General features: G+C 34.5%; 1 pseudogene; it reads right to left on the bottom strand.

The window, feature by feature from the left end:
* Positions 1 to 14,312: 14,312 nt before the first annotated feature.
* LOC112096400 lies at positions 14,313 to 26,218 on the bottom strand (annotated as a pseudogene).
* Between the last annotated feature and the right edge of the window lie 1,611 nt (positions 26,219 to 27,829).

Here is a 27,829-nt window from a genome sequence, read left to right as displayed (position 1 = left end):
AATAAACTCTATTTGCCTTGGTGGCAAAGCTTATGTTACAGCTATAAATTTTTAAATTCTTAAAAAACATAATAATTATTAAAAACATCAATAAAGTTTTAAAGTTTCACTTTAAACCTTAGGCTGCAGCCAGACAATAGTACTACTAAGAGTTCAAATTTTTTTGAAATTTTCCATTTATATTTATGGCAAATTTAGTACTAAATTGCTCAATAATTTTTTTATTTTATTTAATTGAATCTCTAACTTGTTTAATCTTATATCTATTGAGTTTTTATTCATTATATTAATGATCTCTTACTTTCATATATCATGATCTTCATTGTTAAAGTCTTTCATTAATTGTTTAACTTTATGAAATTCTTTACTTAGTTAATCTCTTAACTTTTTAATTTATTTTATATTTTCTCCAGTGAAATTATTAATTTCTAATATTTTATTTACACTTTCTATATCATTTATAGATAAATTTGGGTTTCCTAATTTATTTAATAACTATAGTGACAATCAATTTAATTGATTATTTCTCCATATTTCTGGATCATTGATCAGATCAAAAGGTTGAAATCTTTCATAAAAAAATCCTCTCTGCCCATAGCTAGAAGTGGTAACTTATTTTCTATGTTTTATGAAATTATTAGAGGTTTTGGTAATTTATTCATTAGACCATCTTTCTAATAATTCATTCGATTCATAATATATTTTTCACATGTTATTTATCTTATAATTCAGGATATTAAATTTAGGTTACAAAATCTAAGTGATAGCATTGATGGTATGTATTTAGGATTGGAAAATAGATTGAATATATCTATGTGTGATACGAAATCCCACAATGAAACTTTGAAACTCACACTTAAATTGTAGTTTCAACTTTCCAAGAAAGTTCTAAACAGATTTATGACAAACAAAACCTTGACCCTATGCTTAAGAAAAGCATGAACCAAAAGGTATATAGAATGATATTGACGCCACACTCAAGAAATAGATGAGAAGGTGAGTGATAAGTCTAAATTTGGAACGCTACAAGAATGCAAATTCTTGATAAGTTCACTAGTTCTCAAAAGAACCAAAGAAAGAATAATCTTTCAAATTCAAATAATATTAATCTTTTAATTATCATACATAGCAAGGTTGCTGAGTTTAAATAGGCTAAAAGAAACTCAAGATCCTAAAAATACAAATGGAAACATTGGAACAACCCTCCAATTATAGGTTTGTCAAAGGGTGCTTTAAAAGCCTTCACCAACCCACTATTATTAATGATAGACTTACCTAACACATTGATAAACTTGACACAAAACAAATAAATGAAGTTGAATAATCAAAGGAGTCGTTTGAATTCTCAAGCTTGAATAAGCTGTAATAAATTGATCATAACTCCTTCTAGAGAACTCCAAATCCAGCTCTGTAAAATGTATTGGAAAGCTAACTTAATTATCTTTCCAACGGTATATAGCTTGTACTTTAATGCTGGCTCAATCAATACTAGATTTATTCCAAATCTGCCCTTTCTGCATTTGATCCAAATTGTGTATTTGGCTGCCCAATAGCTTGAATAATGCCCACAATGCCTTATCTTCTCTCCAAGCCCAATTCATGATGTCTTGCATCTTGAATTGCATTTTCAATCCATATTTTCTCAATTAATCCATTTAATGCAGCTTGCATCTTTTTGGCTCTAGCTCATGTAATTGGGCCTCCATGAATGTGCAAAGGATCACTTGAAGCCTTAATTGTATTCCCTTGATGGTTCTCATCAATGTGTGTGTGTATTAGAAGAAAAATCTAGTCTATATCTCAAGAGAGACAAGAAATTTTAAATGTACATGCAAAAATATATTCAAATTTTGTAGATCTCTATGAATATATGATGAGATTAAGGATAAAACTATCACAAGCACGTGGGATGAGGCATATTCAGATCTTATTCAAGTTCCCGTTGGACCCGTTACAAGAGCTCGAGTAAATGCAGCTTGCATCTTTTTGGCTCTAGCTCTTGTAATTGGGCCTCCATGAATGTGCAAAGGATCACTTGAAGCCTTAATTGTATTCCCTTGATGGTTCTCATCAATGTGTGTGTGTATTAGAAGAAAAATCTAGTCTATATCTCAAGAGAGACAAGAAATTATAAATGTACATGCAAAAATATATTCAAATTTTGTAGATCTCTATGAATATATGATGAGATTAAGGATAAAACTATCACAAGCACGTGGGATGAGGCATATTCAGATCTTATTCAAGTTCCCGTCGGACCCGTTACAAGAGCTCGAGTAAAGAAATTCAAAGAAGCGCTTAATGGATTGATTCAAACAACTCGAGCTCAATCAAATTCGTGGAGGCCCGTTGAAAGAATCGCACATGATAAATGCATGATTCAAACTCTTAAAGTTTCCAAATAATCACTTCTATGAAATAGGGAGTTGGCTTGCACATTATGCCGGGAAAATATATTATTTTCCTTTTTTAGATACTTTCTCGTTTCTTGAGAGGGCTATTAGGGAAGCAAATAAGTTATTTGTATTTTAATTGCCTAGTTTCCATTTTAATTGATGTAAGGTATTTAAGCCAATTAGGATCCTGATTTGATTTAGATTCTTTCTTATTTACTTAGATTAGGATTCTAATTTGATTTAGATTCTTTCTTATTCGTTTAGATTAGAATTATGATTTGATTTAGATTTTTTCCTATTTGTTTAGATTCAGATTCATATTTGATTTTTGGTTTAGGATTTATTTCCAAAAATTCTTGTAACCAACCCTATATAATGTACTCGAATCCAATAAATAGATAATTTTTTGATGCAATTGGTGAGGGAGTTAATTCTCTTTGGTTCTTTACAAACTCTTTGAACTTATCTGATTTCCATGGCATTCAAACTCTTGACTTATTAATCAGACCATCCATAACTGATTGTGGCGTCTTCACATACCAAGGTTCGTGCTTTCATTAAGTATTGGGTCGAGGTTCCATTTAATTCCGGGTGTATAATCGATCTTGGGGACTAAATTGATTAGGGTCGTGTAAGTTCTTGACGAGATTCGTATCATTTATTATCAGAGCCTAGGCACCAAGGTCAGATTCATCTATCTTTATTATTTTTCATTCTTGTTTGAATTTTTCATCCTTGTTCTAGTATCTAAAGAAAAATAAAAAGAGTCGTGAATAGTGCCACTTGAACAATGTCGCGTGAGCAGTATTTGCTTGAACAGTGCCATGTGAACAATGTTTTTAGGGTTTCTTTTTTTTTTTAATCAATTTTCCATCCTTGTGGTTTAACTCTCCTTAAATCCACAAGTTTTATCTATTCCTTTTCCAAACAAAAAAAAAAAGATAGAAAGAATTCTTGACCTCCTCTTTTTAATCTTTCAACTTTTCCATTATTTGTGTCTTGAAAGTCCAAAACTAGTTTTACCCCATTGGTGAAAATTTTTGCCAAAAATCAAAACCCGACTTTACGTACACATTGCCTCTTACTCTTGAAATTTAAGTCTCTTTAGTGTAATCTTTGTGAATTGCTGCTGAAATCCTGAAATTGGTTTGATTAGTTTGATAAGAACTGAGTGAGAATTACTATGAGTGGAAAAAGGTAAGAGAGTGTGAGCGTATTAGAGGGTAAAAGCCAATTAATTTGAGTGAAACACGAGTGGAATTAAGTAAGTCATTTTCTTGAGTGAAACACGTAAGGGAATATGGTGAGGTCCTTTCCACATTATTTCTAACTTTCTTTTACAGATGTCAGCTATGTCTCACAACTTATAATGAAACACAAATGAAGAGGATCAATCCGCAACTACTCAGAATTTACAAATTCAAGCATTGATGGGAGAGATGAGAAGGATGATAAAGGCTGAATTAGAGCTCATACACATGAAACACTCCACTATTATACCAATTTGTAACACTCTACTATATTATTTACTTAAAAAATGCTTAAAAACACAATTACTTTAAATATAAATACGAATTCTAAAAGTTTAGCACAATCCAACAAAACTTTATTACAGAAAAGTAAGAGTCAGATATAGATTTCTTAGTTTATTTAAAAACTTAATTATTACATAAAGCCAAGATACTTATTTTTATTAACACAAAGTTGATCCCATCATAAAATCCCAAGTTCAGTTATGCCCAGATGCACTTCGTCTTGGTTAAGACTTGGCGCCAGCTTGCCCTACTCATTGTTACCTGCAATGTAAGGACTTAATGAGCTAATGCCCAGTAAGATAATACTTTGATGCATGTATAAATTATGATGCATATGGATGACCATATTAAGCTCTTAAAATAAACTTAGAAAATACAAAACAATTTTATTTGGGCCCTAAGTATGTTGGCACTTTTACTCTTTAAACAATATGCCATTGGGCATCATTAGTTGATTTTTTGGGCGTTATGTATCGCCGTCCCCAAAAGATTTCTTTCAACTTAGCTTTGAGGGCTTGCCCTTCTTAGAACTCTGCCACCTGGTAGTACAACCATCTATTTTTCATAAATTCATTTTCTGAAACATCTTCTTCATAATGTAGTCCATGATATGCATGCATCCAATGTAACTTATAACATTTGAAATGGTCCTAATCGGGAGATTGTAGATAAGGTTGAGTTGCAACATTATATGGAAATTGAGGAGATGGTACACAAAGCCATCAAGATTGAGCAGCAACTCAAGACGAGGGGTAACACCCGTGCAGTCCCAAGCTCGAGTTCCACTCCTTAGAAGCCAAGCTATGTGAAATGAGACGAGAGGCTACAAGCATCTACTGCACTTAAGTTAAAGTCCGAGCACTCTAAGCACAATTCACAAGGTAACACTGTGACTCCTACTATTAGGAATCGTGACATTAAGTGTTTTAAATATCAAGGCAGGGGGCATATCGCAAGTGAATGTATGAATAAGAGAGTTATGGTGTTGCGGGACAATGGTGAAATTATAACTAAAGATGAAACTGAAGAAAATGAGATGCCATCATTAGAGGATGTCGAAGATGAAGAGTATATAGCCCCTAGGGAATTGACTTTAGTAGCGAGGAGAGCTTTGAGTGTGCAAGTAAATGAAGACGAAGCAGTGCAATGAGAAAACATTTTCCATACTAAGTGCTCTGTTCAAGACAAAGTACATAGTATGATTATTGATGGAGGAAGTTGTACTAATGTTGCTAGTATTATCATGGTAGAGAAGTTAGGGCTTCTGACACTTAAAAACCCATGACCATACAAACTATAGTGGTTAAATGACATTGGTGAGGTGAAAGTGAACAAGCAGGTACTAGTGACTTTTCGGATTGGCAAGTATGAAGATAAAGTGCTTTGTAATGTAGTACCAATGCAAGCTGGACACTTGTTACTTGGGCGGCCTTGGCAATTCAACAGACGCGTAAAGTATGATGGCTTCACCAACAAATATTCATTTGTATTTAATCAACGTAACATCACTCTTGTTCCATTGACATCAAAGCAAGTTTATGGAGACCAAGTGAGCCTACAGAGAGAGAGTGAGCAAAAGAAAAAGAGAGTGAAATTCAAAAAGAGGTCGAGGAAAATGTAAGAGAAAAACTAAAGAAAAATATGGCCATTGAGCGAAAATTAGATGGAAAATAAAAGAATTTCTACACGAGAGCGAGTGAGATAAAAAAACGTGTTGTTTTCACATTAGCCGATGATTGTACTTTTGTACAAAGAGACATTTTTAAACACTAACGAATTTGACCCAACTTTGCCTAGTTCCATTACTTCTCTTTTGCAGTAGTATGAGGATGTCTTTCCTGAGGAAGCACCACATAGTTTACCTCCAATCCAAGGGATTGAGTATCATATTGATTTTGTACCCGGTGCAGCCATTCCAAATAGACCAGCCTATAGGAGCAACCCGGAGGAGACCAAGGAACTTCAAAGGTAAGTTAATGAATTAATGGAAAAAGGTATGTGAGAGAAAGCATGAGTCCATGTGCAGTTCCTGTTTTATTAGTTCCTAAGAAAGATGGGACGTAGAGGATGTGTGTTGATTGTCGAGCCATCAACAACATAACGGTAAAGTATCGACATCCCATTCCTAGGCTAGATGATATGCTTGATGAATTACATGGGTCTTGTGTATTTTTCAAAATTGATTTGAAAAGTGGATATCCTCCAATTAGAATGATAGAAGGAGATGAATGGAAATCTGCCTTTAAAATAAAATATTGTTTGTATGAATGGTTAGTCATGTCTTTTGGTCTACCTAATGCCCTGAGTACTTTTGTGAGACTTATGAATTATGTCTTGTGAGCTTTTATTGGCAAGTTTGTTGTTGTTTATTTTAATGATATCCTCATCTATAGCAAAAACATAAACGATCATGTAGTACATTTGAAATCTGTTTTAGATGTTCTTAGAAAAAAAGTTGTTTGCTAATCTGAAGAAGTGTACTTTTTGCATTGATAAACTTGTGTTTCCATGATTTATTGTGAGTGCACAGGGTATACAAGTTGATGAGGAAAAGGTACGTGCAATCCAAGAGTGGCCGAGTCCTACAAGTGTAAGTATTGTGAGAAGCTTTCATAGGCTCACTAATTTCTATTGGCGATTTGTGAAAGACTTTAGCACATTAGCTGGACCACTTACTGAAGTAATAAAAAAAGATGTTGGATTCAAGTGGGGAGAAGAGCAAGAGAAGACATTTCAAATGATCAAGCAAAAGCTGACCAATGCTCCCTTATTGTCTTTACCTAACTTTAATAAAACATTTGAAATTGAATGTAATGCCTTAGGTATTGGAATTGGTGTAGTCCTAATGTAGGAGGGACGACCAATTGCTTACTTTGTCCTCATGCAGGAGGGACGACCAATTGCTTACTTTAGTGAAAAATTGAGTGGGGGCTTAAACTACCCTACTTACGATAAGGAGTTGTATGCGTTAGTTCGAGTGTTAGAAACTTGGCAGCACTACCTATGGCCTAGGAGTTCGTGATTCACACCGATCATGGGTCCTTGAAACACCTTAAAGGCCAACACAAGCTGAACAAGAGACATGCTCGATGCGTAGAATTCATAGAGACATTTCCATATGTCATTCGTTACAAGCAAGGTAAGAAAAACGTTGTTGCAGATGCGCTTTCCCGCAGGTATGTCTTAATCTCAACACTTAATGCTAAACTACTTGGTTTTGAACATATTAAGGAATTGTATGCACCATGATTTTAGTGTTGAATACCAAGCTTGTGAAAAGACCGCAGTCAGTAAATACTTTAGGCATGATGGTTATTTATTTCAGGAGAATAAACTATATGTGCCTAATTATTCTTTAAGAGATTTGTTAGTGAGAGAATCCCATGAAGGAAGGTTGATGGGGCATTTTGGTGTTGTAAAGACTCTAGCAGTTTTACAAGAACATTTCTATTGGATAAATATAAAATGAGAAGTTGAGAGACTTTGTGGTAAATGTGTCACTTGTAGGCAAGCCAAATCGAAGGTGCAACTTTATGGCTTATACATCCCTTGGTCAATACCTAATGCACCTTGGACTGATGTTTCGATGGATTTTGTACTAGGTTCACCTAGGTCTAAAGAAGGGAAAGACTCAATTTTTGTGGTTGTAGATAGATTTTCAAAGATATCACATTTTATTCCAAGCCACAAAATAGATGATGCTTCTAATGTCGCTGACCTATTCTTTAGGGAGATTGTAAGGTTGCATGGTATGCCCATAACAATTGTTTCTAATAGGGATGCTCAATTTTTAAGTTACTTTTGGAAAATGTTATGAGCTAAGTTAGGAACTAAGTTGTTGTTTTCAATTACGTGTCACCCTCAAACTGATGGTCAAACAGAAGTTGTGAATAGAACTTTATCTACTATGTTGCGAGCTATCAATAAAAAGAACACCAAAACATGGGAAGATTGTTTACCACATGTTGAGTTTGCTTATAATCGTTCCATTCATTCTGCTACTAAGTATTCATTGTTTGAAATTATTTATGGTTTTAATCTTTTAAAACCATTACCTGTATCTAAGCGTGTTAATTTAGATGGCAAGAAGAAGGCTGAAATTGTTAAATATATACACAAGAGGGCGAAGTTCAACATTGAGCAGAGAATTGAGCAATACGCTAAACAAGCGAACAAAGGGCGACATAAGGTAGTCTTTGAACTCGACGATTGGGTGTGGTTACACATGCACAAGGAACGATTTCTGGAACGAAGGAAATCTAAGTTATTACCTTGAGGGGATGGCCCATTCCAAGTTTTGGAATGGATCAATGACAATACATACAAATTGGATTTGCTTGGTGAGTACAATATAAGTGCTACTTTTAATGTTTCTAATTTGAGTCCTTTTGATGTACGTGATGATTTGAGGACAAATCCTCTTCAAGAGGAGGGGAATGATGAGATTAAGGATAAAACTATCACAAGCACATGGGATGAGGCATATTCAGATCTTATTCAAGTTCCCGTCGGACCCGTTACAAGAGCTTGAGCAAAAAAATTCAAAGAAGCGCTTAATGGATTGATTTAAGCAACTTGGGCTCAATCAAATTCGTGGAGGCCCGTTGAAGGAATCGCACATTATAAATGCATGATTCAGGCTCTTGAAGTTTCCAAATAATCACTTCCATGAAGTAAAGAGTTGGCTTGCACATTATGGCGGGAAAATATATTATTTTCCTTTTTCAGATATTTTCCTGTTTCTTGAGGAGGCTATTAGGGAAACAAATCAATTATTTCTATTTTCATCGCCTAGTTTCCATTTTAATTGATGTAAGACATTTAAACCAATTAGGATCCTGATTTGATTTAGATTCTTTTTTATTTGCTTAGATTAGGATTCTGATTTGATTTAGATTCTTTCCTTTACTTAGATAAGGATTCTGATTTGATTTAGATTATTTCCTTTACTTAGATAAGGATTCTGATTTGATTTAGATTCTTTCCTATTAGGGAAGATTCAGATTCTGATTTGAGTTTTGCTTTAGGATTTATTTCCAAAAATTCTTATAACCAACCTTATATAATGTACTCTTATCTAATAAATAGAGATAAGTTTTGATGCAATTGGTGAGAGAGTTAATTCTCTTTGGTTCTTTATGAACTATTTGAACTTATCGAATTTTCGTAGCGTTCAAACTCTTGACTTATCAATCAGACCATCCATAGTTGATTGTGGCCTCTTCACATATCAAGGTTCGTGCTTTCATTAAGCATTGGGTCGAGGTTCCATTCGATTCTTGGTGCATAATCGATCTTGGGGACTAAATTGATTAGGGTTGTGTCAGTTCTTGACAGGGCTCGTATCAATTCTAATGAATAATTTTTATATACTTGTTAGTGGTATGTGTTATTTGTCTTTATTGCTAATGTGTGTAGCTGGATTAGGGTGATTATGGGATTGTTATTTTTGTCCTATGGTGAAAGTCCGCACAAGAAGTCATGGGTAGCGGTCTCTAAGAATAGTGCCCATAAAATATGCAAGATATATCTTTCATGGCCCCTGGAAATGGTTGCCAAAAGTATCGGTATACATGGACAGTACCTGGGAATAGTGCCCAAAATGTATGCAAAGTTATAGGTGATGGTCCCTATGATTAATGCCCTAAAACTATAATTGGCTGTACCTTAGTGATAAGTGTTGAAATGAGTAATTTTTATTAGTTAATTTCTTTGTGATGTTTGAAGCACTTATTTAGACATTAGCGTTTTTCTTGGATTAATGTTTGTTATATGCCAAGAGTTTATTTGAGTATTGTATTGTTTATAAATTATAGTCTAGATAGATGCTAAGTTTATTCATTTGAGTGAACATATATTATTAGCCTTTATGTTATTCATCTGTTGATTTTAAGGTCGTTCAAATCATTAAAATTTATGATTATATTAAAAGATTTATTTATTTTTCTATTAAACAACTTTGTTATTAGTAGAGTAAATCCTTAACTGTTTATGATTATCTACTGAAGCTCCTATTAGGTTTTAGATAGTGATGATGGTTCTCCCTACATTTTAGGTTTTAGATAGTGATGACGGTTTGTTGGTCATATTCTGGAAGTTGTATATCATTTTAGTAGTTATTTTGCTAGAAGAAATAAGATAGTGTAATAATTTATAATTAAGTATTTTGCTAGAACTTTGTCAATAGATGAATTAGTGTTTGTTTAAAACGATACTATTTTAAGTAGAGTTTGTGTCATATTACAAGAACTTATAGTTTTAGCAACAAAAATTTTGGTGATGCAACATGATTTCATCGCCAAAATGAAGGTTTTGGGAGAAAAATTAATTGTTGTCAGTGTAGTATTGAAAAATAAGCAACAATCATTGGTCATTAGTAACTAATAATTTTCCTGCCAATTGGTCATTATGATTTCCCACCTCTTTCCCAATTAGTGAAGAAAATATGAATACTTAGTTATGAAAGTATCTTTTATGACCATTTAACTACCATACATGCTTACTAAAAATCAGTTCATTTTGTTACCATTTTGTATTCCTGACTATCTGAAGTATTATAATAAAGATTACTATTTAAGTTCATTTACCTAAAGTGAACTTATGGAATCCATTGTTACTGTCATATGAATTCAGTTTATCAAAAATATTTATTTGTAGAAGTATTAATATTATGGTTGCCATCAATGATATTTACAAAGCCCTCATGCTTGTAGTCTTCAAATAAAAAACACTAAATTAATAAAACCTATTTAGCAAATATGAATACAAACTTTTTTTTTAATGTTGTTATACATGACAAACCCTCTCTAATATTTGAGGGGTATCCACTCCACTCACGTTTCGTGAGGGAGAGATTATCTCCACTTAATTATTTGATAACTGAATGAGGACTAAAACTAACCCTCATAATGCTTTTATGAAGGTTTGAACCCTTTCTCTTACCATTATAAGTGCAAGAGCTCTCCCAATAGAACAAAGACCCATTGATATTTTGAATATAATCTTGTAATGTCCAATTACATTTATAATCAATAAGTCTAAATTGAAGCGATGAATAAAATGATCCATTTAAATTTAAAAAAAAACTATTTTGAGATATATTGCTTTCAGGGTAGCCATTTGAAAATTGAATGCAAGTCATGGTCATGAGCAAAATGCCACCATCGAAACGGCAAATTACAAAATAGTTCATAATCAGTAATTCATTAAAAATAGCAAAAACCTTGAAACTAGAAAGAAAATTTCATTCAAACAAGCTGGAAAGGATAATCCGTATGCTTATCACCTTAATGTTTATACCAAAATATCTAAGCAATTACACTGAGTGAAGACACATTTCATCAAATTTCATTTAGACAATGCAAACCCCCAGCAAATATATTGATTTGGAGAATTAATTTTTCTTTTTTCTTTTTTTCTTTTTTATAAGGGAGAGTTAACTAATATAAATGAAAATAGAAATTATGTACATTAATTTAGAGAGTTACCTTGAGCAAAGGAAAGACAAATATTTCATAGTACTAATCACAATTGAAATTCTCATAATTAATTCTATCATCGTTTGTAGCATTAACAAGAATCTTTTGTCAAGCCGGTGTCCTTTAAAAAAGGAAATTACAAACACCCATAAGACAAAAAAAAAAAAAAACATTCTACAAAAATCAAATCAATCCAAAGTCATTATTTTTCTCGTCAAATAAAAGGACAACAAGGCCACCCACAGCTACTAGTTCATTGGAACACAAAAAGAAAAAAGAAAAAAAGGAAAGCATGAAATAAAGAAAGAAAAAATGACTTTGAATACCTACTCAAGGAAGTGCTCATTCATCATTGTGAAGTAATTGAGGTGAAATTACTGCGATTAGAATGAGGTGGGATTTTTTTTTTTTTGGGTAATGAAGATAAAGTTGAAATGTTATTGAGATTGTGGTGAGAGAAAGATAAGGATTGAGTGATGATACAACCACAAACTCTTGTACAAATTGATTTGACATTAATTCATTAGTTGAATGAAAATACAATATAATAAAAATAGATCATCTGGGTTAAGAAATATTTAATTCAACCAATTTTATCATGCCACATCAGTTTGTACAAAATAAATTTGTACAAAATTTTGTGGCTATATTATTACTCAATTTATTATTATTACAATAGATGTTGTGTTTTTTTTTTTATATCTACTTTATTTTTTATTTTAGTTGATCATATAAAAAAATGATTAATTTTATTTTTCTAATCTCAACAAAATTATTTGAAAATCACTCTAGAGACTTACAATTGGTCAAATTATTATAAAATAACAAAAAAATTGCACCATGTACTAAAAATGAGAAATTTAAGTCAAATAGTATGAAAGTCCAAAAGTAAAATTTACCATATAATCATTACAAGTGGCCAGTAATGCTTATATCATCCACCTTTTATATATAAGAGAAAATTTCGATTAATGAAATATAAGAACTAGCTATCTTGGTAGATGGAATTCGAAATACTAATGTACTTTTTTAAGGAGTGTATTAATAACCTATAGAGATAGATACAAGTGGATTATGTTAAAAATATTTCTTCTAAGCTTCTCCTACTCATTGGTGAGCTTCACTTGTACATTGGTCGCTTTACAAGCGTCAATGTGCTATAAGTGGTCATTGAATTACAAATTCAATGTCATGTCTTATTTCATGTAGTTGATATATTATTATTCAATATATATATTTACCTTATAATCAAATATATCAAAATTAATGTTGCTCGTGTTAAATTCAGAAATACCAATTTGATCTAGATTATAATATGAGTACAAGATAGAGGATCCCAATGTCGATCACATCGGTAAATGACAAAAGTTGAAAGAAGTGGTCTTCACTCATTCAAAACAGAATGAGTTTGGGTACAACATTCTAAGCTAATTATCAATTATTTTGGAAAGATTTTCAGCTGGGATCTAAATCTGACTGGGTCTTTAATCAAGTTTAGTCCTATGTTTTAGGTGGTTTAAACTTCAATTAAATTTTGTTTACCTTCTATGTTTGATCTTTAATCCAGCATTATTGGATCCTTAATTTAACGTTGGGCTTACATGTAAATAATTATGTGTATATAGTTAAGCCCAATTAAAAGTGATCTATTAAAGTGTTCAATAATTTGAGGTTTAATGTATCTAATAAGGTATTAGCCTTTAATGTATAGCAACATTAAAATGATTTCTATTTCTATAATAGGTTAAAATAGGAATACCTAATGATAGCAGAAAAAGTTATTTATATAAGTGATTATAGTCCCTTGGTCACACGTATCGTTCTATTCTCTATTGACATCCCATCATCAAAGAGAGTGCAGATAAACGTTTAAAGGATTCTCTAGGAAAACATGTTAATTTGGAAGACAAATTACACAACTGTAGTGAGCAATTAAGTATTATGGATTCAGGTACCTTTCTACTTATTTAATAATTGATTCTTGGTGACACAACATGAATGTTCCAGAGTCATAGGTGATGGTTTTCACCAAAGAATTATTATTCTAACAAGTGGTATCAGAGCCTCTTTATATTGAATCACTAAGAATTGAATTTATTTTTCGGTTAATGAATAAAGTTTTGGTCTTCTCAAATCTAATATCATTAATTTTGAGAACAAATTTGTAGTTGTTTCTAGAATTAAAATTAGGAAATTTGGTATACTCGATTTATTAAGTTTTGTTTTATGGCCGGCGGCTACTATTGCCTTTAAGGTTGGTTAGGCACAGTAGGAGTAGATAGCATGTGACGCATGATAGTGAATGCTAGTCTTACTTTCCTCCTGCGAATGAGAGAGTCAAGTAAACCAACATCCAATCTAGTCACCTCATCACTATTACCCTGCTTAGGTGTGATCATGTGCTAGACAATGCTATGAAGAATGCGGACTTGGAAAGGTAAAAGTTGGGACCGAAAAGACAATGAACATACGTCGTCAGAGAGATCACGTTGTCTGCAGATGTTCCTAACACCTTCTAAGTGATGAAACTCACTAAAACGAAGCTCTTTTCTGGAAGTATATGGGTCTAGCCCCTCACTAGAGATTCCAACAACATCACTAAGCTTAAAAACATCAAACTCGATCCTAACACCTCCAACATTGTCACTACCCTATTTTTTTTGGGTAACCAAAAGCTCCATATAAGAGTAAAACACCCTAACTAGGTTCTCATAGACTCGTTCTTCAACACTTAAGGCTTCATCCCAATTTTTTAGCACTTGAGGAATAGTTCTACCACATGTAGTAATATCAGAGAACTCGTCAATATCAATGTAGAATGAGGGAGTTACCGCTTTTTCCATGAAGCTCGTGTGGAATAGTTGAGCCATGTGAGCAATTGAAAAATAAAGGCTGTCGAAGTCCTAAGATAGAGGCTTAGAGGAACTAGGATTGCCTGGAGCAGCACTGATACGAACCCCATCAAGAATTGACGCGACCCTAATCAATTTAGTTCCCAAGATCAAATCTAAACCAGGAATGGAATGGAACCTCAACCCAATGCTTATTGAAAGCACGAACCTTGGTATGTGAAGACGCCACAATCAGCTATGGATGGTCTGATTGATAAGTCAAGAATTTGAATGCCATGGAAATCCGATAAGTTCAAAGAGTTCGTAAAGAACCAAAGAAAATTAACTCTCTCACCAATTGCATCAAAAAACTTCCTTTTTTTTTGTTTATTGAATATGAGTACTTTATATAGGGTTGGTTACAAGAATTTTTGGAAATAAATCCTAACCCAAAAATCAAATCTAAATCTAAATCTTCCCTAATAGGAAAGAATCTAAATCAAATCAGAATCCTAATATAAGTAAATAGGAAAGAATTTAAACTAAATCAGGATCCTAATTGTCTTAAATGCCTTACATCAATTAAATGGAAACTAGGCAATTAAAATAGAAATAACTGATTTGATTCCCTAATAGCCTCCTCAAGAAACGAGAATGTATCTGAAAAAGGCAAATAATATATTTTCCCGCCATAATGTTTAAGCCAACTCCATATTTCATGGAAGTGACTATTTGGAAACTTCAAGAGCTTGAATCATGCATTGATCATGTGCGATTCCTTCAATGGGCCTCCACGAATTTGATTGAGCCCAAGTTGCTTGAATCAATCCATTAAGTGCTTCTTTGAATTTCTTTGCTCCAACTCTTGTAATGGGTTCGACGAGAACTTGAATAGGATCTGAATATGACTCATCCCATGTGCTTGTGATAGTTTTATCCTTAATCTCATCATTCCCTTCCTCTTGAAGAGGATTTGTCTTCAAATCATCACCTACATCAAAAGGAGTTAAATTAGAAACATTAAAAGTAGCACTTACATTGTAATCACCAGGCAAATCCAGTTTGTATATATTGTCATTGATAACTTAGATTTCCTTCGTTCCGAAAATCGTTCCTTGCGCATGTGTAACCACACCCAATCACCGGGTTCAAAGACTAGCTTATGTCGCCCTTTATTGGCTTGTTTAGCATATTGCTCAGTTCTTCGCTCAATGTTGAACTTCAACTTCTCATGTGTCTGTTTAACAATTTCAGCCTTTTTCTTGCCATCTAAGTTAACATGCTCAAAAACAGGTAATGGAGTTAAATCCAATGGGGTTAAAGGATTAAAACCATAAACAATTTCAAATGGTGAATACTTAGTAGCAGAATGAACGAAACGATTATAAGCAAACTCAACAAGTGGTAAACAATCTTCCCAAGTTTTGATGTTCTTTTTAATGATAGCTCGTAATAGAGTAGATAAAGTTCTATTCACAACTTCTGTTTGACCATCAGTTTGAGGGTGACAAGTAGTTGAAAACAACAACTTAGTTCCTAACTTAGCCCATAACGTTTTCCAAAAGTAACTTAAAAAATTAGCATCCCTATCAGAAACAATTGTCTTGGGCATACCATGCAACCTCACAATCTCCCTAAAGAATAGGTCAGCAACATTAGAAGCATCATCCCTTTTGTGACATGGAATAAAATTTGCCATCTTTGAAAATCTATCTACAACCACAAAAATTGAGTCTTTCCCTTGTCTAGACCTCGGTAAACCTAGTACAAAATCCATTGAAATATCAGTCCAAGGTGCACTAGGTATTGGCAAAGGGGTGTGTAAGCCATAAGGTTGCACTTTCGATTTGGCTTGCCTACAAGTGACACATCTACCACAAAGTCTTTCAACATCTCATTTCTTATGTAGCCAATGGAAGTGTTCCTGTAAAACTGCTAGAGTCTTTACAACTCTAAAATGCCCCATTAACCCTCCTCTATGGGATTCTCTCACTAACAAATCTCTCAAAGAACAGTTAGGCACATACAGTTTATTCTCCCGAAATAAATAGCCATCATGCCTAAAGTATTTACCGACTACGGTCTTTTCACAAGCTTGGTATTCAACACTAAAATCATGGTCATCAGCATATAATTCCTTAATATGTTCAAAACCAAGTAGTTTATCATTAAGTGTTGAAATTAAGACATACATGCGGGAAACCGCATCTGCAACAATGTTTTCCTTACTTTCCTTACCAAGTAGTTTAGCATTAAGTGTTGAAATTAAGACATACCTATGGGAAAGCACATCTGCAACAATGTTTTCCTTACCTTGCTTGTAACGAATGACATATGGAAATATCTCAATAAATTCTACCCATCGGGCATGCCTCTTGTTCAGCTTGTGTTGGCCTTTAAGGTGTTTCAAGGACTCATGATCGGTGTGAATCACGAACTCCTTAGGCCATAGGTAGTGCTGCCACGTTTCTAACGCTCAAACCAACACATACAACTCCTTATCATAAGTAGGGTAGTTTAAGGCTGCCCCACTCAACTTTTCACTAAAGTAAGTAATTGGTCATCCTTCCTTCATTAGGACTGCGCCAATACCAATACCTGAGGCATCGCATTCAATTTCAAATGTTTTATTAAAGTTAGGTGATGAGAACTATCAAAGGAATACCATTAAAGCTTCAAGTGATCCTTTGCACATTCATGAAGGCCCAATTACAAGAGCTAGAGCCAAAACAATGCAAGCTGCATTAAATGGATTAATTGAGAAAATATGGATTGAAAATGCAATTCAAGATGCAAGACATCATGAATTGGGCTTGGAGAGAAGACAAGGCATTGTGGGCATTATTCAAGCTATTGGGCAGCCAAATACACAATTTGGATCAAATGCAGAAAGGGCAAATTCAGATTTGGAGTTCTCTAGAAGGAGTTATGATCAATTTATTACAGCTTGTTCAGGCTTGGGAATTCAAACGACTCCTTTGATTATTCAACTTCATTTATTTGTTTTGTGTCAAGTTTATCAATGTGTTAGGTAAGTCTATCATTAATAATAGTGGGTTGGTGAAGGCTTTTAAAGCACCTTTTGACAAACCTATACTTGGAGGGTTGTTCCAATGTTTCGATTTGTATTTTTAGGATCTTGGGTTTCTTTTAGCCTATTTAAACTCAGTAACCTTGCTATGTATGATAATTAAGAGATTACTGTTATTTGAATTTGAAAGATTATTCTTTCTTTGGTTCTTTTGAGAACTAGTGAACTTGTCAAGAATTTGCATTCTTGTGGCGTTCCAAATTTAGACTTATCACTCACCTTCTCATCCATTTCTTGAGTGTGGCATCAATATCATTCTCTATACCTTTGGTTTATGCTTTTCTTAAGCATTGGGTCAAGGTTTCGTTTGTCATAAATCTGTTTAGAACTTTCTTGGGAAGTTGAAACTACAATTTAAGTGTGAGTTTCAAAGTTTCATTGTGGGATTTCGTATCATTTTGTATAAGGGCTAGTTTCTAATCAGGTTTGAATGTCTTATTTATTTTGATTATCAAAAAAAAAAAGAGAAAAAAAAGCGTTAAAAAAAAGATTACAAAAGGATTCAAGTATTTCTACTTTCATCAAATTGAATTTTAGTTATTCATTTTCCTTGACATTGTTTACACACAATATCAATTGTGTTGCTTCGCTTGCTTGCTTTCCTTTCTTCAATTTCCTTTTCATTCTTTGTGTTCTCTTAATTTCTTTTCTTTGTTAGTGTGCTGGATTGTCATATTTGGTGTGCCACTTGGGTTTTTGTTCTTGATTGTGTTTAGTTCAATAAAGAACTGAAAGAGAGAATTAAGTTTGTGAGATCATTAGAGGGAAAAAGCCAATTTGTGTGTTAAACACGAGAGTTAAGTGACATCAAATTGAGTGAAACACGTGAGGGAGTGTTGTGAGGTCTTTTTGCTAACATTATTTTCAGATCACAAATATGTCAAAAGATCAAGAAGCTATAGACCAATCAATTATGCTCAGGGCCATGCAACAATAATTTGAGCGCATGAATCTAATGTTTAGAGAGATCCATGACAAATTGGAGAGGCAAGACACAATCATAGCCAATCTACAAAGGGGGCAACAATAGCTCCTAATGTAAGAGGTAATCAAGGGCGTGCTGCCATGGGAGAAGAAGATGGTGATGATTTAGATAATTTTGATGACCAAGCCACTGTTGACATGCGTGGAAGAGATGATAGAAGGGCAAGACGTATAGATCATGATTTGGGGAGTATCAAACTAAAAATTCCTTCTTTTCAAGGTAAAAATGATCCGGAAGTTTATTTGGAGTGGGACAAAAAGGTGGAGCTAGTATTTAATTGCCACAACTACTCTGAGGAGAAAAAGGTAAAACTAGTTGCTGTTGAATTTACTGACTATGCTATTATTTAGTGGGATCAACTTGTTTTGAGTAGGAGAAGAAATCGTGAAAGACCTATAAACACTTGGGAGGAGATCTAATGTGGTTCACTTGCAGCACTATGTTAAGTTGGAAGACATGGTTCACATGGCCATGAAAGTGGAACGACAACTGAAAAAGAAAGGTTCCACTAGAACCAATTTGGGTTCATCTTCCTCATGGAAGTCAAAATGGAGCAAAGATGAAAAGGCTATTTCAAAGCCTAAGATTAAGCCATTCAAGGATCATAAAGAGGGAGGCAACCAAAGCAAAGGTAAATATGATTCCCAACACTCTAGAAATAGAGATATTAAGTATTTTAAATGTTTGGGGACAAGTCATATTGCATCTCAATGCCCAAATAAGAGAGTAATGATCTTGAGGGATGATGGAGATGTTGAAACCGAGAGTGAATTGGATGGTGATCCTATGCTAATGATGGTGTAGAGTATCCTGTTGATGGTAAATTGATGGTTGTTAGGCGTGCTCTCAACGTGCAAGTAAAATAAGATGCAAAGGTACAACGTGATAACATCTTTCATACTAGATGCCATATCAAAGATAAGGTATGTAGTATGATAATTGATGATGGAAGTTGTACTAATGTGGCTAGCACTAGTTTAGTTGAAAAATTGAATTTGAAAACTTTGAAACATCCTGGGCCATATAAGCTACAATGGTTGAATGATTGTGGGGAAGTCAAAGTAAATAAACAAGTGCTGGTTTCATTCTCTATTGGGAGATACAAGGATGGAGTTCTATGTGATGTAGTACCCATGCATGCTGGACACATTCTTTTAGGCCGACCTTGGCAATATGATAAGCGTGTGACACATGATGGTTACTTAAATAGATATTCTTTTGTAATGAATAAAAAGCAAATCACTCTTGCACTATTAACACCTAGGCAAGTGTATGAGGATCAAATGTCAATACAAAAAGAGAGTGATACAAAAAAAGAAAATGAGAGTACAAAAGAAAGAGAGATTGAGAGAAAAACAAGTGAAAAGATAGAAAAAAATATTGTTGAGAGAAAAGAGAGGCAGCAAGTGAATTTGTTTGCAAAAGAGAGCGAGGTTAAGAGGGCTTTCTTTTCGAAACAGCCTATCGTTGTGCTTTTGTGCAACGAGGCTTGTTCACATACAAATGAGCTTAACTTTTCTTTGCCTAGTGCTATTGCGACTCTTTTGCAGGACTTTGATGATGTGTTTCCAAATGAAGTCCCTAATGGTTTGCCACCTATTAGGGGAATTGAGAATCAAATAGACTTAGTCCCTGGAGCTACCATTCCTAATAGACTCGCATATAGAAGTAATCCTGAGGAGACAAAGGAGCTTCAAAGGCAAGTTGAAGAATTCTTGGCAAAGGGATATGTGAGGAAGAACATGAGTCCATGTGCGGTACCAGTTTTACTAGTGCCCAAAAAGGATGGCACATGGAGGATGTACGTTGACTGTCATGCAATTAATAAAATCACTGTAAAGTATCGACATCCTATTCCTAGACTTGATGACATTCTTGATAAATTGCATGGTTCTTGTGTGTTTAGTACAATTGATCTTAAAAGTGGATATCATCAAATTAGGATTAGAGATGGAGATGAGTGGAAAACTATCTTTAAAATAAAATATGGTTTATATGAGTGGTTAGTGATGCCATTTGGGTTATCTAATGCACCTAGAACTTTTATGAGGTTAATGAACCATGTTTTGCGTGCTTTTATTGGTAAATTCGTAGTTGTCTATTTTGATGATATTTTGAACTATAGCAAAGGCTTAGATGAACACATTGAACATTTGCAAACTGTATTGACTGTTTTAAGGAAGGAAAAGTTATATGCTAATTTGAAGAAGTGTTCCTTTTGTACAAATCAAATTATTTTTCTTGGTTACGTTGTAAGTGCTAAAGGAATTGAGGTTGATGAAGAGAAGGTAAAAGCTATTAAAGAGTGGCCTACACCTAAAAGTGTAAGTGAGGTAAGAAGTTTTCATGGTTTGACTAGTTTTTGTCGAAGATTTGTGAAAGATTTTAGCACCCTTGCTGCACTATTGACTGAAATTGTGAAGAAACATGTGGGATTTAAGTGGGGTAGTGAACAAGAAAGGGCATTTAATCTAATTAAGGAGAAATTGGTTTCTGCACCAATTTTGATGCTTTGATGCAAGAAGGGCGTCCAATTGCTTATTTTAGTGAGAAATTGAGTGGAGCAGCCCTAAACTATCCTACATATGACAAGGAGATGTATGCATTGGTGAGAGCATTAGAAACTTGGCAACACTATCTTCTACCTAAAGAGTTTGTTATACACACTGATCACGAGTCCTTGAAGCATTTGAAAGGGCAAGGTAAGTCGCATAAGAGACATGCCAAATGGGTTGAATTTATTGAGCCATTTCCCTATGTGATCAAATACAAACAAGGTAAGGAGAATGTGGTGGCTGATGCATTATCTAGAAGATATGCACTTATCTCTACATTAAATGCAAAGTTGTTAGGATTTGAGTACATTAAAGAATTATATGTTAATGATCCTGATTTTGCTAATGTGTTTAATGCTTGTGAGAAAGTTTCATTCGGTAAGTTCTATAGGCATGATGGGTTCTTATTTAGAGAAAATAAATTGTATGTGCCTAATAGTTCTTTGCGTGAATTGCTTGTGCGTGAAGCTCATGGAGGAGGTTTAATGGGACATTTTGGCATTGCAAAGACTTTAGATGTTTTAAAAGAACACTTCTTTTGGCCACATATGAAACGTGACGTTGAAAGAATATGTGAGAAGTGTATCACTTGTAAACATGCTAAGTCTAGAGTTTTAGCCCATGGATTGTATAACCCTCTACCCATACCTAATGAACTTTGGGTTGATATTTCTATAGACTTTGTTTTGGGTTTACCTAGGTCAAAAAGGGGAAAGGATTCTGTTTTTGTTGTTGTTGATAGGTTTTCAAAGATGGCACATTTCATTCCATGTCACAAAATTGATGATGCAACAAACATAGCTAATTTATTTTTCAAGGAAATAGTCAAATTGCATGGAGTACCAAGGAGCATAGTTTCAAATTGAGATGCTAAGTTCTTGAGCCACTTTTGGAAAACTTTGTGGGGTAAGTTGGGTAAACTTTTGTTTTTTACTACTTGTCATCCACAAACTGATGGACAAACTGAGGTTGTAAATAGAACTCTGTCTACTTTGTTGTAAGCCATTATTCAAAAGAACTTGAAAAATTGGGAAGAATGTTTGCCACATGTTGAATTTGCTTACAATAGAACTGTCCATTTAGCTACTAAATTTTCACCATTTGAGATTGTATATGGTTTTAATCCATTAACTCCTTTGGATTTATTACCTTTACCTATTGATGAGCGTGCTAGTATGGATGGTAAAAAGAAAACTGAATTTGTCAAGCAATTGCATGAGAGAACACGACAACACATAGAAAAGAGAACTGAACAATATGCTACTCAAGCCAACAAAGGACGTAAGCAAGTGGTTTTTCAGCCTGGAGATTGGGTGTGGGTGCATATGAGAAAGGAGAGGTTCCCAGTACAAAGGCATTCCAAGTTGCTTCCAAGGGGAGATGGTCCATTTTAAGTGGTTGCACGGATCAATGACAATGCCTACAAATTGGATCTTCCTGGTGAGTATAATGTAAGTGCTACTTTTAATGTTTCTGATCTTTCTCCTTTCAATGTAGGTCAAGATTTGAGGACAAATCCTTTTGAAGAGAGGGGGAATGATGAGAACCATCAAGGGAATACCATTAAAGCTTCAAGTGATCCTTTGCACATTCATGGAGGACCAATTACAAGAGCTAGAGCCAAAACGATGCAAGCTGAATTAAATGGATTAATTGAGAAAATATGGATTGAGAATGCAATTCAAGATGCAAGACATCATGAATTGGGCATGGAGAGAAGACAAGGCATTGTGGGCATTATTCAAGCTATTGGGCAGCCAAATACACAATTTGGATCAAATGCAAAAATGGAAAATTCGGAATAAATCTGGTATTGATTGAACAAGAATTAATGTGTAAGCTATGTACCGTTGGAAAGATAATTAAGTTACCTTTCCAATGCATTTTACAGAGATGGATTTGGAGTTCTCTAGAAGGAGTTATGATCAATGTATTATAGCTTATTCAGGCTAGGGAATTCAAACGACTCCTTTGATTATTCAACTTCATTTATTTGTTTTGTGTCAAGTTTATCAATGTGTTAGGTAAGTCTATCATGAATAATAGTGGGTTGGTGAAGGCTTTTAAAGCACCTTTTGACAAACCTATACTTGGAGGGTTGTTCCAATGTTTCCATTTGTATTTTTAAGATCTTGGATTTCTTTTAGCCTATTTAAACTCAGCAACCTTGCTATGTATGATAATTAAGATATTAATGTTATTTGAATTTGAAAGATTATTCTTTCTTTGGTTCTTTTGAGAACTAGTGAACTTATCAAGAATTTGCATTCTTGTGGCGTTCTAAATTTAAACTTATCACTCACCTTCTCATCTATTTCTTGAGTGTGGCGTCAATATCATTCTCTATACCTTTGGTTCATGCTTTTCTTAAGCATTGAGTCAAGGTTTTGTTTGTCATAAATCTGTTTAGAACTTTCTTGGGAAGTTGAAACTACAATTTAAGTGTGAGTTTCAAAGTTTCATTGTGGGATTTCGTATCATTAGGCAAAGACAATAAAGGAGCATTAGTAAGCTTTTGCTTGATTATTTGAAATGCCTTCTCTTGTACTTCTCCCCACTTGAATCCAACATCTTTTTTTATTACTTCAATAAGCGGTACGGCTAATGTGCTAAAGTCTTTCACAAATCATCGATAGAAACTAGCAAGCCCATGAAAACTTCTCACATTACTTACGCTTGTGGGACTCGCCACTCTTGGATTGCACGTACCTTTTCCTCATCAACTTATATACCCTGTGCACTCACAAAAAATCCTAGAAACACAAGTTTTTCGGTGCAAAAAGTACACTTCTTCAGGTTAGCAAACAACTTTTCTTTTCTAAGCACATCTAAAACAGATTTCAAATGTACTACATGATCGTTTATGTTTTTGCTATAAATGAGGATATCATCAAAATAAACAACAACAAACTTGCCAATAAAAGTTCGCAAGACATGATTCATAAGTCTCATAAAAGTGTTCGAGGCATTAGTGAGACCAAAAGGCATGACTAACCATTCATACAAACTATATTTTGTTTTAAAAGCAGTTTTCCATTGATCTCCTTCTTTCATTCTAATATGATGATATCCACTTTTCAAATCAATTTTGGAAAATACACAAGACCCATGTAATTCATCAAGCATGTCATCTAGCCTAGGAATAAGATGTCGATACTTTACCGGTATGTTGTTGATGGCTCGACAGTCAACACACATCCTCCACGTCCCATCCTTCTTAGGAACTAATAAAACAGGAACTGTACATGGACTCATGCTTTCTCTCACGCACCCTTTTTTCATTAATTCATTAACCTGCATTTGAAGTTCCTTGGTCTCCTCCGGATTGCTCTTATAGGCTGGTCTATTTGGAATGGCTGCACTGGGCACAAAATCAATCTGATGTTCAATCCCTCGGATTGGAGGTAAACCATGTGGTGTTTCCTCAGGAAAGACATCCTCATACTCCTGCAAAAGAGAAGTAATATAACTAGGCAAAGTAGGGTCAAATTCGTTAATGTTTAAAAATGCCTCTTTGTACAAATGCACAATCATCGGCTGATGTAAAAACAACGCTTTTTTTATCTCACTCGCTCTCGCGTAGAAATTCTTTTGTTTTCCATCTAATTTTTGCTCAAAGGCCGTATTTTTCTTTGGTTTTTCTCTCACATTTTCCTCGGCCTCTTTTTGAATTTCACTATCTTTTTCTCTCCTTTTCTTTTCCTCACTCTCTCTCTCTGTAGGCTCACTTGGTCTCCATTAACCTGCTTTGATGTTGCGTTGATTAAATACAAATGAATATTTGTTGGTGAAGCCATCATGTTTCACATGTCTGTCGAATTGCGAAGGCCGCCCAAGTAACAAGTGTCCAGCCTGCATTGGCACTACATCACAAAGCACCTTATTTTCATACTTGCCAATTCGAAAAGTCACTAGTACCTGCTTGTTCACTTTCACCTCTCCATTGTCATTTAACCATTTTACTTTGTATGGCCGTGGGTGTTTAAGTGTTAGAAGCCCTAACTTCTCTACCATGATAATACTAGCAACATTAGTACAACTTCCTCCGTCAATAATCATACTACATACTTTGTCTTGAACATAGCACCTAGTATGGAAAATATTTTCCCGTTGCGCTGCTTCGTCTTCCTTTACTTGCACACTCAAAACTCTCCTCGCTACTAAAGTCAATTCCTCATGGGCTATATACTCTTCATCTTCGACATCCTCTAATGGTGGTATCTCATTCTCTTCCGTCTTATCTTCAGTTACAATCTCACCATTGTCCCACAATACTATAACTCTTTTATTCACACATTCACTTGCGATATGCCCCCTGCCTTGACATTTAAAACACTTAATGTCACGATTCTTAATTGTAGGAGTTACGGTGTTACCTTGTGTATTGTGCTTCGAGGGCTTGGATCTTAGCTTAGGTGTAGTAGATGCTTGTGGCCTCTCATCTCGTTGCACATAGCTTGGCTTCCAAGGAGTGGAACTCGAGTTTGGGGTTGCACGAGTGTTACCCCTCCTCTTCAGTTGCTGTTCAATCTTGATGGCTTTGTGGACTATTTCCTCAATCTCCATATAATGTTGCAACTCAACCTTATCTCCAATCTCCCGATTAAGTCCATTTAGGAATCGTGCCATGGTAGCTTCTCTATCCTCCTCCACATTTGCTCTAATCATGGCAATCTCCATTTCTTTAAAATAATCCTTAACGTTTCGGCTACCCTATGTAAGACATTGTAATTTTTAGTACAAGTCTCGATAATAGTGGTTAGGTATAAAACGCTTTCTCATCAATGATTTCATTTCATCCCATGTCTCAATTGGATGTTCCCTATTTCGTTTTTTGCTTATAACAAACTGATCCCACCAAGTAATAGCATAGTCAGAAAACTCAATCACATCTAATTTTACTTTTTTTGCCTCTGAATAATTATGGCAGTCAAATATGAACTTTATTTTCTTCTCCCATTCAAGGTATGCTTCTAGGTCGGATTTTCCTTGAAAAGATTGAATTTTCATCTTTATGCCACTCAATCCATCATCTCTATTCCTAGTTCTCCTACCTTGTCAATCTCTCCTGTAGCTACCCTATTGAGTCCTCTCCTTCATCATACTCATCCCTATAATAGTCATCAATCTCTCCTCTAGCTGGAGCTCTTTCTCTCCTACGTCCTTGGGGAACAGGTTGTGGCTGCTCTGCACGTGTGTTCTCCACTCGATCCAAACACTCGTGGATGAGCTCTAATTCAACCCTCATCATCCTTCTCATCTCTCCCATCAATGCTTGAATTTGTAAATTTTGAGTAGTTGCGGATTGATCCTCTTCATTTGTGTTTTGTTCTAAGTTGTGAGACATAGCTATTATCTGCAAAAGAACATTGGAAATAATGTGGAAGGACCTTACTTCACTCCCTTACGTGTTTCACTCGAGAAATATTACTCACTGAATTCCACTCGTGTTTCACTCAAATTATTGGCTTTACCTTTTAATACGCTCATACTCTCTTGCCTTTTTCCACTCTTAGTAATCCTCACTCGGTTCTTGTCAAACTAATCGAACCAATATCAAGATTTCAGAGGCAATTCACAAAGATGACAACTAAGGAGAATTTAATTTCAAGAACAAGAAGGCAATGTGTACGAAAGTCGAGTTTTGATTTTGGACAAAATTTTCACCGATGGGGTAAAACTCATTTTAGACTTCCAAGACACAAATAATGAAAAAACAATGAAAGATTTCAAGGGGAGGTTGGAGTTTTTTTTTTAAGGAAAAGGAATAGGTAAAATTTGTGGATTTACGGAGAATTAAACCACAAAGATGCAAAATTGATTTTAAAAGGAAACCCTAAAAATACTGTTTATGCGGCACTGTTCACACGGAACTGTTCATGAGACACTGTTCACGCGGTACTGTTAATGAAAATACTGTTCACGACTTTTTTTTTTCTTTTTTTTTATAGATACTAGAACAAGATGAAAAATTCAAATAAGAATGAAAAACAACAAAGATAGATGGATCTGACCTTGGAGCCTAGGCTCTGATACCAAATGATACGAACCCCGTCAAGAACTGATGCGACCCTAATCAATTTAGTGCCTAAGATCGAATCTAAATCGGGAATGGAATGGAACCTCGACCCAATGCTTATTGAAAGCACGAACCTTGATATATGAAGGCGCCACAATCAGTTATGGATGATCTGATTGATAAGTCAAGAATTTAAATGCCACGGAAATCCAATAAGTTCAAAGAGTTCGTAAAGAACCAAAGAGAGTTAACTCTCTCACCAATTGCATAAAAAAACTTCTTTTTTTTTGTTTATTGAATATGAGTCCTTTATATAGGGTTGGTTACAAGAATTTTTGGAAATAAATCCTAACCCAAAACTCAAATCTGAATCTAAATCTTCCCTAAATCAAATCATAATCCTAATCTAAGTAAATAGGAAAAAGTTTAAACTAAATCAGGATCCTAATTGTCTTAAATGTCTTACATCAATTAAATGAAAACTAGGCGATTAAAATAGAAATAACTGATTTGATTCCCTAATAGCCTCCTCAAGAAACGAAAAAGTATCTGAAAAAGGAAAATAATATATTTTCCCACCATAATGTTTAAGCCAACTCCATATTTCATGGAAGTGACTATTTGGAAACTTGAAGAGCCTGAATCATGCATTTATCATATGCAATTCCTTCAATGGACCCTCCACGAATTTGATTGAGCTCAAGTTGCTTGAATCAATCCATTAAGTGCTTCTTTGAATTTCTTTGCTCGAGCTCGTGTAATGGGTCCGACGGGAACTTGAATAGGATATGAATATGCCTCATCCTATGTGCTTGTGATAGTTTTATCCTTAATCTCATCAAGCACGCTTGGTTCGGGCACCTCTCCACAGTGGTTGTCTTTCAGCCATTTTCATTGAACAAATTGGGGTTTTTGAAAAAATTGATGTTTTTGAAAGAA

Source organism: Citrus clementina, unplaced genomic scaffold, assembly GCF_000493195.1.
Source record: "Citrus clementina cultivar Clemenules unplaced genomic scaffold, Citrus_clementina_v1.0 scaffold_8, whole genome shotgun sequence".
Classification (NCBI taxonomy): domain Eukaryota; kingdom Viridiplantae; phylum Streptophyta; class Magnoliopsida; order Sapindales; family Rutaceae; genus Citrus; species Citrus x clementina.
Note: the sequence above shows the minus strand (reverse complement) of the source record. Positions and strands in the feature narration are given on the sequence as shown.